The sequence below is a fragment of the Pantherophis guttatus genome, chromosome 3 (assembly GCF_059756535.1).
Source record: "Pantherophis guttatus breed Tessera chromosome 3, ASM5975653v1, whole genome shotgun sequence".
Taxonomy (NCBI): Eukaryota; Metazoa; Chordata; class Lepidosauria; order Squamata; family Colubridae; genus Pantherophis; species Pantherophis guttatus.
Genome location: NC_142065.1, coordinates 42005472 through 42021883, shown reverse-complemented (window position 1 = coordinate 42021883; position 16412 = coordinate 42005472). Strand labels below are relative to the sequence as shown.

At 39.8% G+C, this 16412-nt stretch overlaps 1 long non-coding RNA gene across 1 annotated transcript in view; it reads right to left on the bottom strand.

Moving 5' to 3' along the window:
• LOC132711247 (uncharacterized) overlaps positions 1-7427 on the bottom strand; it is a 60749-nt gene extending 53322 nt beyond the window's left edge. The window contains exons 1-2 of the long non-coding RNA XR_009622086.2: positions 7219-7427; positions 6633-6704 (exon numbers count right to left, since the gene is read on the bottom strand). This is a non-coding gene — a long non-coding RNA (uncharacterized LOC132711247). The remainder of the gene's footprint in view (positions 1-6632; positions 6705-7218) is intronic.
• Between the last annotated feature and the right edge of the window lie 8985 nt (positions 7428-16412).

Genomic DNA, 16412 nt, shown 5'->3' with positions numbered 1-16412 from the left:
CAGAGGGAGCTTGGGCCAATCCCGGAGGTTCTGGCTCACGCCTCATCTGGGGACCTAGTGGCCGCCTGGGATAGGGCGGCTGCTGGAGCCCTGGATCGAGTCGTGCCTTTGCGGCCTCTGACCCGGCGCCGATCTCGCCTGGCTCCTTGGTTCACCGAGGAGCTGAGGGAGATGAAGCGCCGGAAAAGACGCCTAGAGAGCTGTTGGAAGGCTAGTCTTTCTGAATCTGACCGAACACTGGTAAGATCCCATATTAGGAGTTACCTAGTGGCGATAAAAGCAGCAAAATGTACTCATTTTGCTGCTCTTATTGCGTCATCAGATAATCGCCCGGCCACCCTGTTTAGGGTGACCCGCTCCCTGCTCCATCAGGAAGCGCGGGAGGACCCCTTGGAGGGAAAAGCCGAGGATTTTGTTCAGTATCTGTATGACAAAATCACTCAGATTCGGGCAAGTCTGGACTCTGACGGGATAGATCCAGCGAGGGTGACGGAGACAGGTCTTGAGACTGTTATCTGGGATGAGTTTGATCCTGTGACCCCAGATGACGTGGACAGGATTCTGGGTAGATTGAACGCGACCACATGTTTGTTGGACCCGTGTCCTTCCTGGTTAGTGCTGGCTTCCCGGGAGGTGACGCGAGGCTGGCTCCAGGGGATTATAAATGCTTCGTTGGGTGAGGGTGTCTTTCCCGCCGCCCTGAAAGAGGCTGTGGTAAGGCCTCTCCTCAAGAAGCCATCCCTGGACCCGGCAATATTGGCTAATTATCGTCCAGTCTCCAACCTTTGCTTTGTTGCGAAGGTTGTTGAGAGTGTGGTTGCGCGACAGCTACCCCAGTACCTGGATGAAGCAGCGTACCTAGATCCGTTCCAGTCGGGCTTCAGGCCTGGGTACAGCACGGAAACGGCATTGGTCGCGTTGGTTGATGATCTCTGGAGGGCTTGGGACAGGGGTTGTTCCTCTGTCCTGGTCCTGTTAGACCTCTCAGCGGCTTTTGATACCATCGACCATGGTATCATGCTGCACCGGTTGGAGGGGTTGGGGGTGGGAGGCACCGTTTTACGGTGGTTCTCCTCCTTTCTCTCTGACCGGTCGCAGTCTGTGTTGACAGGGGGGCAGAGATCGACCCCGAGGCCCCTTATATGCGGGGTGCCGCAGGGATCGGTTCTCTCGCCCCTTCTGTTCAACATTTATGTAAAGCCGCTGGGCGAGATCATCCGTGGTTTCGGGGTGAAGTACCATCTGTACGCTGACGACACCCAGCTGTACATTTCCACCCCGGACCACCCCAACGATGCCCTTGAAGTGATGTCCCAGTGCCTGGAGGCCGTACGGATCTGGATGGGGAGAAACGGGCTCAGACTCAACCCATCCAAGACCGAGTGGCTGTGGTTTCCGACGTCCCGATATAGTCAGCTGACGCCATCGCTGGCTATTGGGGGCGAATCACTGGCCCCCACGGAAAGGGTTCGCAACTTGGGCGTCCTCCTGGATTCACGGCTGTCTTTAGAAGAACACCTGACGGCCGTGACCGGGAGGATTTTTCATCAGGTTCGCCTGATTCGCCAGTTGCGTCCCTTTCTAGATCGGGACTCGTTACACACAGTCACTCATGCCCTCGTCACCTCTCGTCTGGACTATTGTAACGCTCTCTACATGGGGCTCCCCTTGAGGTGCACCCGGAGGCTCCAACTGGCGCAGAGTGCGGCCGCGCGGGTGGTTATGGGAGCAACATGGAGCTCCCATGTAACACCTCTCCTGCGCGAGCTGCACTGGCTCCCGGTGGTCTTCCGGGTGCGCTTCAAGGTGCTGGTTACCACCTTTAAAGCGCTCCATGGCTTAGGACCTGGTTACCTACGGGACCGCCTACTACCATCAACAGCCTCCCACCGACCAGTACGCTCCCACAGAGAGGGGCTCCTCCAGGTGCCGTCGGCCAAACAATGTCGGCTGTCGGCCCCCAGGGGGAGAGCCTTCTCTGTGGGGGCCCCGACGATCTGGAATGAGCTCCCCCCAGAGATACGGAGGATTCCGGATCTGCGCACCTTCCGCCGCGAGTTGAAGACGCTTTTATTTCATCAAGCCGGCCTCGCCTAATTCTTCTCCCTTTAAACTGTAAATTTTAAATTTTTAAATGTATTTTAAAATTATGGGTTTTTAATTAGTATTAATTCAGCCAAATTTATTTAATTCATTTTTATTTGGTCTTAAATTTTGTATATTTATGTGTTTTATTTCATGGCTGTGCACCGCCCTGAGTCCTTCGGGAGTAGGGCGGTATAGAAATTCAATAAAATAAAATAAATAAAATAAAATAAATAATTTTAAAAGATAGTTGGCAATATGTGATGTAAGAAATTGTATATGTATTTTCCTCTTATTCAGAACATTGTTTTAAAAATACTTTAGAAGCTAAGCATTAGATGTTTTACTGTGAAGTAGGTATTTTTGTTGGAGCCAGGAAATAGGGCTAAAATGAGTATGCTTGTCTTCTAGTCTCACTGGTTTTGATGGATTTTTTTTTTTGCCTAGTTTTTGTGATTTTGCCAACCTATGGCAGCCACTGGATTTTTTGTCAATGATTCACAGGCCTCCTAAATCTGGAGACTCCCTAATCTAACCCTAAACTGCAGTGGATTTCCCTGGACTGTTGAAGTGAAGTTTTCCTTTTTTTCTTTGAAACAATTCTTTTGCACAGCAGAAAGTATTTTCATTAACTGGAAAGGCGGAATGGAAATCATATGATGTTTTTCCATTTAAACCAAAATATTTTGAGTTTATCTCAGAACAAATTAGGGTTTGTAGTAACTACTGATAACTATTGTCAGTGTCTTCCACATCTTAGAATTAAGTGGAACCAATAGATTTAGAAGGTTAACTAATTAATGAAGTGAAGAATAGGCAAAACTGTTCTTAATGTGTTTAGTGTAAAGGCATATTTCTTTCCCAGTGAGCAATAGAGCAGCATGCTGAAATTCATTATATTGGTATTTATCTCTACCAGATGGCATGTGAAGGCAATTTTAGTGTAAGTGGCTGCTGTTTGTTTCAGGAAAAGAATGCTTTGTATTTTTCAAATGGGATAAACCTTTAACCCAAACTAGGTCTTTGAATTTCTTTAAAGAAAAACAATTTATTTTAGCAACAGCTTATGCAGTATTATATTTGTTACTCTTGAGAATTCCACAAGACTCTTGATTGTCATCACACCCTAATACAACTGAGATTTCCGATTCTATATCCCTTCCTACTAAATTTGTCAAGACCAAAGAACAGGGATAGTGCAAAGCCCTCAGACTAGTACACAGAGATGAAAGAAACTTTACTGAAAAAAAAATTGCTTCAGTGTGGGTAATTTGCCCCTAAACTACTTTTTATGGTTTCCTTTGCCCCACCCCCCAGCTACAGTTTTTGCACGTACATATTAATGTTTGTGATTATTAAATGCATTGACTACCCAATTCCATTGCAACTCTGTGAAAGGTATAATATATGAAACAATGCAGGCCACACACATAAAATGTAATATTTCCCCTCTCTCCAAAACCTCCAAACGTAATTTTGCAGATCAGACAACCCAAAAGGTCCTTGCCATTCACTATAACCTAAGGCTTGAGAACAAAAACCAGTTCTTAATGGCTTGTCTCACTAATTTTAGGGTGAGGCCATCCCAGAGGACAAATACGACAGAAGTCACATCAGTTGATATTGCTTGGTCACTGCATCTGGAGCATGCTGGCTTTGTCAGATGTATAGGACAAACAGAAATTATGGAAGACAGACATCCCTCAAACAACTAGGACTTATGTCAGGAATGACTTTATATGTTTAACCAGTATCTTAAATTTATACCTGGAAGGCTACAGGTCACCAGTCAAGTTCATAAAGCAGAGATGTTCCATGGACATGCCCCCTTAACGGTGGTGCTGCCACATTGTGGAACAGCCAATCCAAGACATTGTTGTCAGTTCTCTTCCAATTGAAGACAAGAAACCCAAACTGTAATGTATCTCCTAAACTAGGCTTAATATAAATAGGTTGAGTTATCTCCAAAAGCTAGGGGGAATGTAGCATGATCCACCAGGCATGGCATAAGTTATCTTTTAATTTAATTTACCATGTTTCCCCAAAAATAAGACCCTGTCTTATATTTTTTTGAACCCTAAAATAAGTGCTTGGCCTTATTGCCATGTGCTCAAAAGCCTGATTCGGCTTATTATCAGGGGATGTTTTATTTTTGGGAAAAACGGGGTACATCATTAACTCATCCACTGCAGCTTTCAGCCCGCCCACTCCCTATTTTTCTGTTTTTAAAACATAATTTTCAACAATAACAAACTACTGCAAATAAAGAAGAAATGTGGGGAAAATATTGTAAGATAACCAAAAAAATGGTCAATGCATCTTTCCTTATTGATTTTCCCTTGATTTAGAGAACATTTCTCTCCGACAAGCAGTAGATGGCACTTCAGTACTTCATATTACAGCAAAGAATTGAAGTTGATAAAAATAAAAGATATGACTGTCTAGCTCTCAAGCAAAATAGTAAGCAAAAAGATCTATAGAGTAATTTCTATTTTTAAAATTGTAGTTGGTCAATGTCATTAAAAAAAAAATCTCATGATGCAGCATTTTTGCACTAATTGAAGTTATGAAGTAGATGTGTGTCCCACATGATGATTTTGCAAAACTAAAAAGAGATCTTGATGCAAACTTATTAAACTGTAAAGCATTGGAATAAAAGATGTTCAATTCTCTTTTCACACTCAGAGGGAAGCATCTACATCCAGCTGTGTTTTGCAGGAGATTTTAATCTTATTTTCACAGATCCTTTATTGGGCAAGTACAACTACTGTTAGCATTAATGTCTTTCAGAAGAAGCAGCTGTGCAGCCTGAGGTTGCTTTTGTATACCAAACTTTTTCTAGTTTCCCGGAGTAAACCAGCAAATTTGTTTGTGGGTAAAACTGAAAGTGCTGCTTTTGATTTTGGAAGCCCTTGTATGCAGCTCACTTGAAAATCCCTCTTTCTATATAATCCCCAAACTCACATATTTTCTGAACTCATGTGAGAGGATTCAGCTGCAGTTGTCATGGGTTTAGTGACTTTGGACCCTAGTGCCTTTACAGCTGCCTCAGTTTTTTAAAAATAAAAATAAAAACACTTTATTCTGTGATTGGCAACCTAACTCCTTACGTGGTTTTTAAAACAGAAGTCATAAACCAACTCTTTTAAAGAGTTTTAATTGTTGGATTTATTTAATTGTTGTTTTAAGTTATACTTTCAAGTTTTTATGAAGTTAAAATTTTATACTCCAATGTTATGTCGTCTTGTCACTAGGAGACCTAGTAGCTGGTTATATGAGAGAGAGAGAGAAAGAGAAAAGAATTGACACTCATGGGAGGCACATGAAAGGTACATCACCAGAGGATTTTAAAAAGAGATTGGGCAAGCATTTGTCTGAAATGCCATAGGGTTTCCTGCCTGAGCAGGGGTTGGACTAAAAGACCTAAGATCCCTTCCAATTCTGTTATTCTGTTAAAACACTGAAAACTAGTGTTTCTCTACATATCTACATGAATAAAGTGTCCACAAATAAAGAGGTGAACAAATAGTCCTTAGACATTAATTATTGGATTATTAAGGAAACATTACATAAATCAATGAGAACCATGCTCAGTTCAATAGCAAGGTAACCTTGGCTTGTTTTTCTATAGTTCTACTATTTACTTTTTTTAATTGGAACCTATTAATTGGTACCATCTCCTTTATGATGGTAGAAAAGGTTGCTTTTCTAGCCAATTGTGAGTTATCAATCTTTTAAAATTATTTGTTCCTTGCATTATATTTTAAATTGTTGCATGAAAAACTGATTTCTCAACTAGAAACTCACATTTCTAGGGCCCCAATCCCTTGCAGTCAACTTCTGTTGTCTCCTATAGATTCATGTGGGTCTGACATTTGGTTCCTACAGGTTGCAGAAGCTAACAAGACTAGTTGTGCTTGGAACAACTCTACATTATTGTGCATCCATACTGTATCTGTGTCTGTGTGTTCCACTCTGCCAAGTCTGTGCACATAAAACATCAGCAGAAAAATGAAGAAAGGACACTCACTCTGAAACCCACTCACATACCCCTCCCTTGTCTCAGTCTGCCCTGCTTATTCACATTGAAATTGTACTCCGTAGCACTTATGGTACTATGCACTTTTAAAATCTATACTACAGGAAATTATGTGCTTTGAAATCAACATTTCAGGCCCTGTGCTAAATTTTCATATCACTCAATTTACACAAATATACACAAAGAGTTCAGCTCCTCATAAAGGAATTGTCCAGTTAAAATAATGACAATTATAAATTCACAGCTGCAGCTCTTCTATCTCCATAGAGTTGTGTTTAGAGTTCTTGCAAATCCCTTCAATTTAAGTTGATGGGTCCCAGAAGAAGTTTAAGCACCTTTCCCTAATTCTGCAAAACGATAGATGAATAGCTCGATATGTTGTCAAAAAGTCCTGAATTTAAAAAGCAGATACCTGGATGGTTTGGACAATTCCCAAGTCTAAGTTCTAGGAGAGTAATAGATGATGTTTACTTCAAGAGTTGTTATTTTAATTGTAAATGCAAGGTACCTGCTATAAATCTGGCTGAATTTCAGTCTCCATATATGCATATACCTGCTTGCTTCTAGGTTCATATATTCTCTATGAAAAAAGCAGAGAAAGGCATTTTTTTCTTGTATGCTAATTTCCAACTGTAGCTAAAAAAATTATATGCAAATTTAAGCAATGACTGAATGATGAATAGTCTCTGGAGCTAAAATCCAGAAACTTTGAATAAAAAAATGTATGTATTTTTAGGAACATTAATAGAGCCAGCCTAAATTTCTAGAAGAGATGAAATATGCTGTGGGATAGGTCTTTTATTAGTTATTTCACATCTCACAATAGAAAATATCAATAGAATTAAAAACTCCCTTTAAACTCCCCTATCATCAAAACTGAATTCTGACCCCAGTAATAAATCTCAAATATATATCCAGCATGTCTTAACAAGTTCTGTAAGAGTCAGATGGCGGGAATTAATTACATAGAAATAGTGACTTGCCATGCCTGCAGATACCTACTACCTTATAGCAGTCGAGCTGTTTGTATGGATGTAACATTGATATTGTAAATCACAGCTCGGTCTCTACATGAAAGGCATTGAAGAACTTACATTGGATGCTTTCCAGGCTGTTCAAAAGGCTGCAACTTCCGTCTGTTCAGTAGCTCCCTCTGGCCCCTGAGATTTCAGACAAGAGTCTCAAATAAACTCCTGGCAACAGTAAAAGTGTCTGAGCCAGAGCAATTCATGATACTGAGAAGAAGGTAGCAAAACTGCAGCAGCTGCAGGAAGCTATCCTTCTAAATGCTGTGCTTGAATGCAAAGCATGCCTACAAAAAAATGGGGAAAGAGCCAGAAATGTATTGTGTATCATCAATGGCATGTTGTAGACATTTGCCTTTGCAGCTGTACTGGGTTCTTAAAAAAAAATTCACTTTGCAGAGTTTTGAATTGATCTTGTAAAGAAGGTAACTCAGCTTCCTGCCAATTCCACCAACGAGTCAGATGACAGAGAATGGAGAGTCTCTGATGGAGAGCCCAGAAACATTTCTTTCATAGATTCTCCTTCTTTGTTGTTCCTGTGTAGTTTAAACACTTACTTCAAATAAGTGTGAGCAGGTTCGGAATGCTATTTGTGGTTGAGCAAGCACAAAGGCACTGGTCACAAAGGGGACACAAAGTCACAAAGGGGTCTGGATGGAAAATGTGACCACCATTTATTTAGTTTTAATTTAACAGAGTTAATATAACAGAGTTAAAAATTTGTTACATTATTTATAGCTCAATTTACACAAAACACAAATGATGGTTGATTAGTTTTTAGCCTAGCGTGATATGTAAGCAAGCTCATATTTCATTACTACTACTACTACTACTACTACTACTACTACTATTGAAAAGTCATAGCTGTCAGTTCTTTAGTTGATGTTGCCTTCATATGGATCAAGTTCCTCCCAAGAACCTAGGATGTTGTAATGTATCAGCATAGTACATATGTGATTTTGCAAGTGACAGGTGGAAATTTTGTCAATTTACAAAGGGCTTTCTAAGAACCATCCAAGATTTTTGGGTATGGCACCCAGTATGCTGATAACCACTGGGACCATCATGGCTAGTTTATGCCATAATGTTTCGATTTCAATTTTGAGATCTTTGTACATTGTGATCTTCTCCAATTCTTTATATTCTATTCCACAACTATTATTCTGTTACTATCTATAGTATGTTGGATTAGAAAACCTCCAAGGTCTCTTCCATCAGTATGATTCTATGTTCTGTTGCCACATCTATTATCTACACTTTATTCTTTTCAATTAATTAAATTTGGTGTATTATGAGCCAAGACTTTATCAGTCTATATTCATGAATATAGACTATATTCACAATATTTTAACCTGCTTATTTTCATCTACTTTTTTCAACTGTAGGTTCCTACTTATTCTTCATTATCAGTACAAGACAATTTCCACATATTCCAGTGAATCATTTTGGTGATTGTGTTATGTCTTTGTTTATAATCAGTTTATTATTATTTAATATTGTGTTATTATTTTTTAAAGATAGTACAGACTAGTAAAAGCAATGGTATTCCCCAGGACTCTAAAGTTGGATTTTGAAGAAACGGGGTACAAAGAGAACTGAAACTTTTGTACTTTGCTGTTGGACAAGATATCTATGTGGTTGTCCCTCGAGATTACTGGGAATAAACTACCCCTGCCCAACCCCCTCCCCCATAATACAACATGACATATTGCATAACATTCTCAGAGACTCTTCCCATCCTGCTTACAATCTTTTTGGACTGTTGCCTTCCAGTAGAAGATACAGAACAATTAAAACTCGGACCACATGTTTTCTGAATAGTTTTTATCCCAGAGTTCTAATTGCACTCAACAATGAACTAAAGGGCCACCATCAGTGAGCTGTTGGACAGCATTACTTGGTCTGTTGTTTGGATGTTTGAGTGGTTTAGGGGTGGGGAATTTGTGGTGGGTGGGAGTGTGTTTGGGGATTGTTATGCATGTTGAACCTGGTCTTTGGGTGTTAAGTGAATTTCATTGAATGGGTATACTGTGTATACACGTATAATGGCAATAAAATTATAAAATTATTATATGGGTTTCATTTGGGTCAAGAATGAGATCTATTGACTAGTTCCTGAGATTTGCACTAGACTTTCAAAGGTTTCTGGTTCCCAAAATGTTAATTAAAGCAAATAAAATTGTTAGTATTGAATCTGGCAGTTCTTATTATAATCTCTTATCTTCTAGTCTCAGCATTGCTCATATTTTAAAAAATGAATACATATGGCTTGATTTGGACCAGGTTTTTTTTTTTTACAGTTGTCTTAGCCATTTTGAGGGTTTCTTAGTGGATTCACTTATCTATAATAACTCAAATCTAGATTTGTGTTCACTGGGCTGCTCCCCATATCAGTCGGTTGGCCCAGTCTTATGAGTTCATTTTAGAACATATTCCACAAACCATCCATTTTGGGGTTATTATTATAAATACTATTTCTAAACTATCAATAACTATATGGTTATTTCTTTATCATTAAAATATTTATATTCTTTCTTTCAAAAGAAAATGTAAGTAGTGATTTTAAAAAAACCAAAGCAAACCTCAGCATCACATACAATCATTATTTAAGGCAGTGGTTCTCAACCTTCCTAATGCCGCAACCCTTTAATACAGTTCCTCATGTTGTGGTGACCCCCAACCAGGGGTGGGTTCTAAATTTTTTTTACTACCGGTTCTGTGGGCATGGCTTATTTTGTGGGCATGGCTTGGAGGTCATGTGACTGGATGGGCATGGCTAGCTGGTCATGTGACCAGGTGGGCATGGCTATGTGTATAGAGACTACTCAGAGGGCTGAAAAAAGTCATTTCTGACAGGTCCTCGCACTTTTGACTGGTCCTCACACTTATGACCATCCTCACATTTATGTCTGTGCAGCATTCTTAACAACCATGTCATTCATTTCACAACTGCTTCTCTTCAACATGGTATAAGATAGGGCAAAAAACGTAAAATGTGAGGACAGTCGTAAATTCGAGGACTGGTCAAAAGTGCGAGGACAGTCAAAAATAACTTTTTCAGCCCTCTGAGTAGTCCCTGTGCACAAAAGGACTACCCAGAGGGCTGAAAAATGTGATTTCTGACAGGTCCTCGCACTTTTGACCGGTCTTCGCAGTTATGACTCGTCATCATTTATGCCCATTGTACCATTCTTAACAACCATGTCACTCATTTCACAACTGCTTCTCTTCACCATGGTGACAAGATAGGGCAAAAACATAAATTGTGAGGACAGTCGTAAGTTCGAGGACTGGTCAAAAGTGCGAGGACCAGTCAAAAATAACTTTTTCAGCCCTCTGAGTAGTCCCTGTGCACAAAAGGACTACCCAGAGGGCTGAAAAATGTGATTTCTGACAGGTCCTCGCACTTTTGATCGGTCTTCGCAGTTATGACTGGTCATCATTTATCACAACTGCTTCTCTTCACCATGGTGACAAGATAGGGCAAAAACATAAATTGTGAGGACAGTTGTAAGTTTGAGGACTGGTCAAAAGTGCGAGGACCAGTCAAAAATAACTTTTTCAGCCCTCTGAGTAGTCCATATGCATAAAAGGATACAGCAATAGAGAGGGATGAAGGAAGGGAAGGGAAATTAGAGTAGGAGTGAGGGTAAGAGAGGGAGGAAGAGAGGAGGAGAAGGAGAAAGGAAGAGAAAGAAGAGGGGGGGAAAGAGAAAGTAAGAAGGAAAGGAAAGACAGAGGTGGTAGGTTTGAGGAGAAAGATTGCTGTACAATAAAAAAGATGAAAGGGAAGAAAGCCAACCCCAAACAAATATAAAGATATTAAGATAAAGAATGAATTGTTAAACTTTAAAGAATAAAAGAGAACAAATAGGAATAAATAGCAATAATTAGAAACACACATACAAACATACAACATATTTTCTTTGAACAGAGTATTTGGCCGGTCCACAAATTTAAACAGTTGTAGGAGGTTAGCACCCACCCCTTTCCTAGAAGAATGAAATATTTTGGGAAATATTAAAAAGGCAGAATATTATATTTCCCTGGATGAGAAATGGAGAAGCATATTTTACAGACAAAGCAGCTCCCACCTTCCTGCCCCCACCCTTTGTTAATGTGCCAGACGCAGAAAGTCAATCCTTTGTCAAAGGACATTTGCAATACAATAGCAACAGAAACTAACACAATGGGCCCCATCAAGCCATGTGATCCTGTCCACCATTAAAACATCTTTCCAAACAGTCTCCATGTTTCCAGTGTCATTTTCCCCACTTGGAGCAGAACCCAGAAGGATATTTCTTCCAACACAGTATTTAGTCATTTCAATTAAATTTACAATTTCTATATTTCCTTTTTACCATATTTATTCCTCATCTATTTTTTAAAAAAACCAATATTACCCTTCATCCTCATCTCTAATCTTAATCAAATTCAATTTTTCCCTTCTATTCTATATTATACCCTTTCGCATTGTCATCTATTTTCATATCCATCCTCATATTGGTTAATTATGTAATACAGTTGTTTAATACAAATTCAACGTTTTAATATAAATCAATTAGTTATATAACTATCTTTTTTTGTATATTAATCAATATGAACATGAATATTCCAATTATTTCCATGCAATCCAATTTCTTACAAATCAATTAATTATATTTACCAATAATAATAAACCAAATAATTTCCCCCATATATTCCTCCAAACCACAACTTAACCGTTTCTGCTTTCAACACAATATACAATTAATAGTATCTCAATTATTACAATTCCCTAGTTAAATAGAGCTTTTTTTCTTTTGTGTTTTAAAATCTTGAACCTCCTCTTGCCCTAAATTTCCCATTGTTTGCAGTTTTGTACCTACCTTTTTTGGTGAGGAAAAAGAAAAAGAAATCTCTCTGCCTCATTTTGTCAGGTTGCAGCTAAGACCCTGCTTTCGCTTTCTCTTTTCAGCATAGCTAGGGGGAAAAAAACTTGCTCCAGGAATTTACCTCTTTGCAGCTAGCTCTTTGAAGCCCCGCAGCAAGAATTTAAAGTTTTTTTTCCCTCTAGCCATCAGCTGGGACTCCGGAGGCAGCAATAGATTGGGAGTGGGCGGGGTAAGCGAACGGCGACCAGGCGAACCAACAGAGGCAGAGGTTGAGGGTGAGTGAAGGCGGGGGGGGCGAGAGAGGGCTTTGGCGACCCCTGTGAAATGGCCGTTCGACCCCCAAAGGGGTCGCAACCCCCAGGTTGAGAACCGCTGATTTAAGGAAATGAGATATTTCTTACGCATAAAGAGTTTGATTAAAGATATCAACATGCAAAATTAAAATGGCAGTTCTTTAAAAACAGCCCTCTTGGTATTTATGGGATTCATATATATGGTTTCTTAACCATAACAATCATGTTAGGAAATTTCTACTAAGGGTAGATAGCCTGGATAAGAAGTGGCTCAAATGTTATTCTAAAGATCTACAGTTGGTTTCACATAGCATCACAGGCCTGTTGTGGGGAAAATAGGACTCTAAACTGAGTTTACAAACCATCAGTCCTGTGATCTGAACCATGGTATTTCCAAGCAAATACGGCTTAACATAAGCTGGTTACACAAGGGAGGGAGAAGTTCCATGCAACACACAGAACCATCAATGATTCAACTCTGTTTTAGACAAATGCAGTGTATGGTGCAAAGCCAACTGTTACATCAATAAAGTATTTTCAGGTTTTAACAATTAATGATAAAAAGTCAAGGTAAAAATCTTTTAGTCCTTTTTCATTATGGATATCTTTAGATGGAAGAGAGAGAAAAACAAAATGGGGACAGATAAATACAGCTTGGCAAGACAATGGGAGGAACTTCATTGAAAAGTGTAATGGAAATTGAGAAGGTTAATAAGGAAGGCTGTGGACTGATAGCATTTTTGAACCAACTCATAAATGATTTTCTCTGGGTATGATAAAAAATATGGTTAACACCTAAGAAGGTATTTAATAATAGGAGGGAAGTCTAGTTGTGTACAAATTAAAATTGAAAGGCCTTGGACAGATAGACACATGGTCTTGAAGAGACAGGCACACAGTACAAAGGCTGAGGTTGGAGCGTTAAAAAATTTTTTTTTGCCTTACTATTTTAAATATTAAGTGGACAACCTTTTGATAGCTGGAAGCCAACCAGCAGTGGACAACCTTTTGATAGCTTGGAGCCACTGTTAACAGTTTGAGGATAAGGCTAAGAGCTACAATAAATTGAGGGAGACAAAAAAGTGTCAAGCATCAAACAGGATCAAGATTTTTGTTGTTTAGAGCAGGGGTCCACAGCCCACTATCAGGCCTTGAATCTTTTAGAACTGGGCTGCAGAAGTAAACCTTGAGCCTTTTACAACCGGTTGTGTGCATCTCCACTTGTCATTTGTGCAAATGGAGTTGCACGCATGCTTGCCCACCACACATGCGGATTCCTCTTCTCCTCTCCCCCGCTGGTCCGCAAAGCTGAAAAGGTTGGGGACCTCTGGTTTAGAGGATCTAAATTTTGCTGCTTCAAATGTTTTCTTCCTTTAAACAATGTTAAGCCTATTTTTTATTGATGCTTTCATTTTTCTGTTTCCTGCATCCAAATGTCAAGAAATCATGATAGCAATTTTTAGCAAGAGTCAGAGAGAGAGCATTATAGCAGAATAGGTAAGATGCTAGACCAGAAGGAATTCTAGTTCTCCCTTAGGCATAGACACCAGCTGGGTGACCTTGGATCAGTCACTCCCTCTCAGCTCTAATCAATGTCAGGCTCTTGTGACAAGCCATTTAAACTCCTTGATGTAGCATGCATGGATGGATGCTGTATTAATCAGGTGAGCACAGAACAAAACACATGGACCCTGTAACCAAGAGGGACAATTGCCGAGAAAAGGAGTAACAGCAACAAAAGAGCATCAGAAGAGACATGGAAGAAAGAAAGCAGAGGGCTCAGGCTCTGGATGCAATCATGGGGCTTTAGGTGGCTTCTGTCAGTTCTAAATCAGTCACAATGATGCTTGTTGGAAATCACGTAGTATTCAAAAAGGGACGTATGAATGACTATTTAGATACTGGACCTTAAAAATCTTGGAGTTAGGTTCTGTTCTTTATATTTATTAAAATTCAGCCAAGCAGGCTAATTTCTGTTGGTGAGTTATAGGCTTGCACATGAGTTTTATTAACCCAAATAATCTATCTTTTAGACTGCCTGTCTAAAGTATTGCTTGGAGTAAAGCCAACATCTTTTTGGCCAAGTCTATCATGTGATTACAGAGGTGTAAACTGAAGGGTGCTATAGCTAAAGCACTCTATATTAACCTACAGGAATGGTTTCATGTTTGAACAATGGATTGTTGCTGATTCCAATCCATTAAAGGCACCTCTGCTTCCTTTATGTATTTTTAGGTCCATTGGTCCTCTTCATTATATGTGGACTGGAAAACTAACAAGACAAGGTAGACAAGGGAACAGAAGTATTTCCCCTAAGCTTAATAAATACTGTAAATCACTTATTTGAGTGTTTGCTGGAGGCTCCTAATAAGATCTGAAATTTTATCATTTCAAATCACTTTCCATAAGACCTTCTTTTATGCTATGGTACCAGTGGTGGGTTCCTCCTGGTTCCACCGAGCCAGTAGCGGTGATGATATGACATCACCGAACCGGTTCTGCCTCCCCCGCCTCCCGTGTTATTCTTACCTTTTATTTGGCCCCACCCCAATCTATTGCTGCCTCCTGAGGCCCAGCTGATGGCTAGAGGGAAAAAAAACTGTTTAAACTCTTGTCGTGGGGCTTCAAAGGGCCGCCCTACAGCTGATCAGTGTTAAAACAATGAGTAGACCGGTGCCTGCAAAAATACATGAGTAGATCAGTGCCTGCAAAAATACATGAGTAGATCAGTGCCTGCAAAAATAAATGGGTAGACCAGTGCCTGCAAAAATAAATGGGTAGATTGGTACAACCGGGTAGACCAGTCCATCTGCTAAATCCTAAATAATTGTCACATGACCATCAAGTCACACCCACAAAATAAGCCACGTCCACAGAACCGGTAGTAAAAAAATTTAGAACCGACCCCTGTACAGTACCCTGAAAAAATGTGTCCTCCCTCCCCCAATCTGATAGAATGTTTAACTAACTCCTATTTTCTAAAAAATTTCGTTCAGCTCCTGCTGTGTTTCTGAAAAATGGTGCTCAGATTACATTATTCATAAACAAAGCCCAGAAAGTTAAACCTTAGAACATACAGTGTTTGTATCACATTACCTCATCTCTCTCTCTTTCTAACCCACACAGAAAAAGCTCAAGTCCAAGTGTGCAACCTATTAAGCCTTTAATTCCAGTTTACCAACTCTCTTCTCCTCTGCTCTTTTGCCACCATAGTCTAAGGTCCACATTTCTGAACCACAATTTGCCTGTATGTTTTTCACTCTTCAGGAGAATAAATGTGGTGGCAGTATTTATATTTGAGGAAAAATGATAGAGAGGGAGGCAGGGAGACAATGATACTGACTGTGGGAATATGAGCTGGCTTTATCACATACAACTGCAGAGTGTGTCTGAGTCAATGTGACTTGGGGTTAAAAAAAATGTTTCTTATCCCTGACATATATCAAAATATACAGTAGTTATGAACTGAGAATGGCAGAAAGAAACACAGTAGGCTAAGATTCTGAACTTTCAAAAAAGTTCAGAAAAATGTTTGACAGGGTGGGTACTTAAATTCAGTGAAACTGTGCCACTGCCTCAATATCATAGCTGGAAGAATCAAAACAATAGAACTGGAGAAAGACCTAAAAGTTGTACTGTATAAACCAACATGCAATATGCTCTTAACCTCAACAAGTGATGGAATGGGCATCATTGAAGCTGGTTCAAATGGCTTTGTTCCATTTTAAAGTTCCATTAACTACCAGGAGTCACCATTTTAATGGTTTCATACTTACTGGGAATTTCTAGATATTCCCAATAAAGCTAGGTGGACTGGAAAGTTCAAGTCCAAAACATCTGTAAGGTGTTAGGTTGTAGTAAATCATTGAAGTCCTGGGGATCAATGGCTGTTAGTCTTGAGAGCAGTGTGACTGCCTCTGAAGGCTATCTGTGGAGAGGTTACTGGGCTTCCTTGTACAGCTGATTATCAACAAACTAATGGACTAGATAGGTCAGGATTATATGTTCTACTCACTGAATTTTCCTTCTAATAAATGAAGACTGTTTTTCTTTCTAATTTATTATTATCAGCTCCACCAAAGCGCAAGTGCATGAT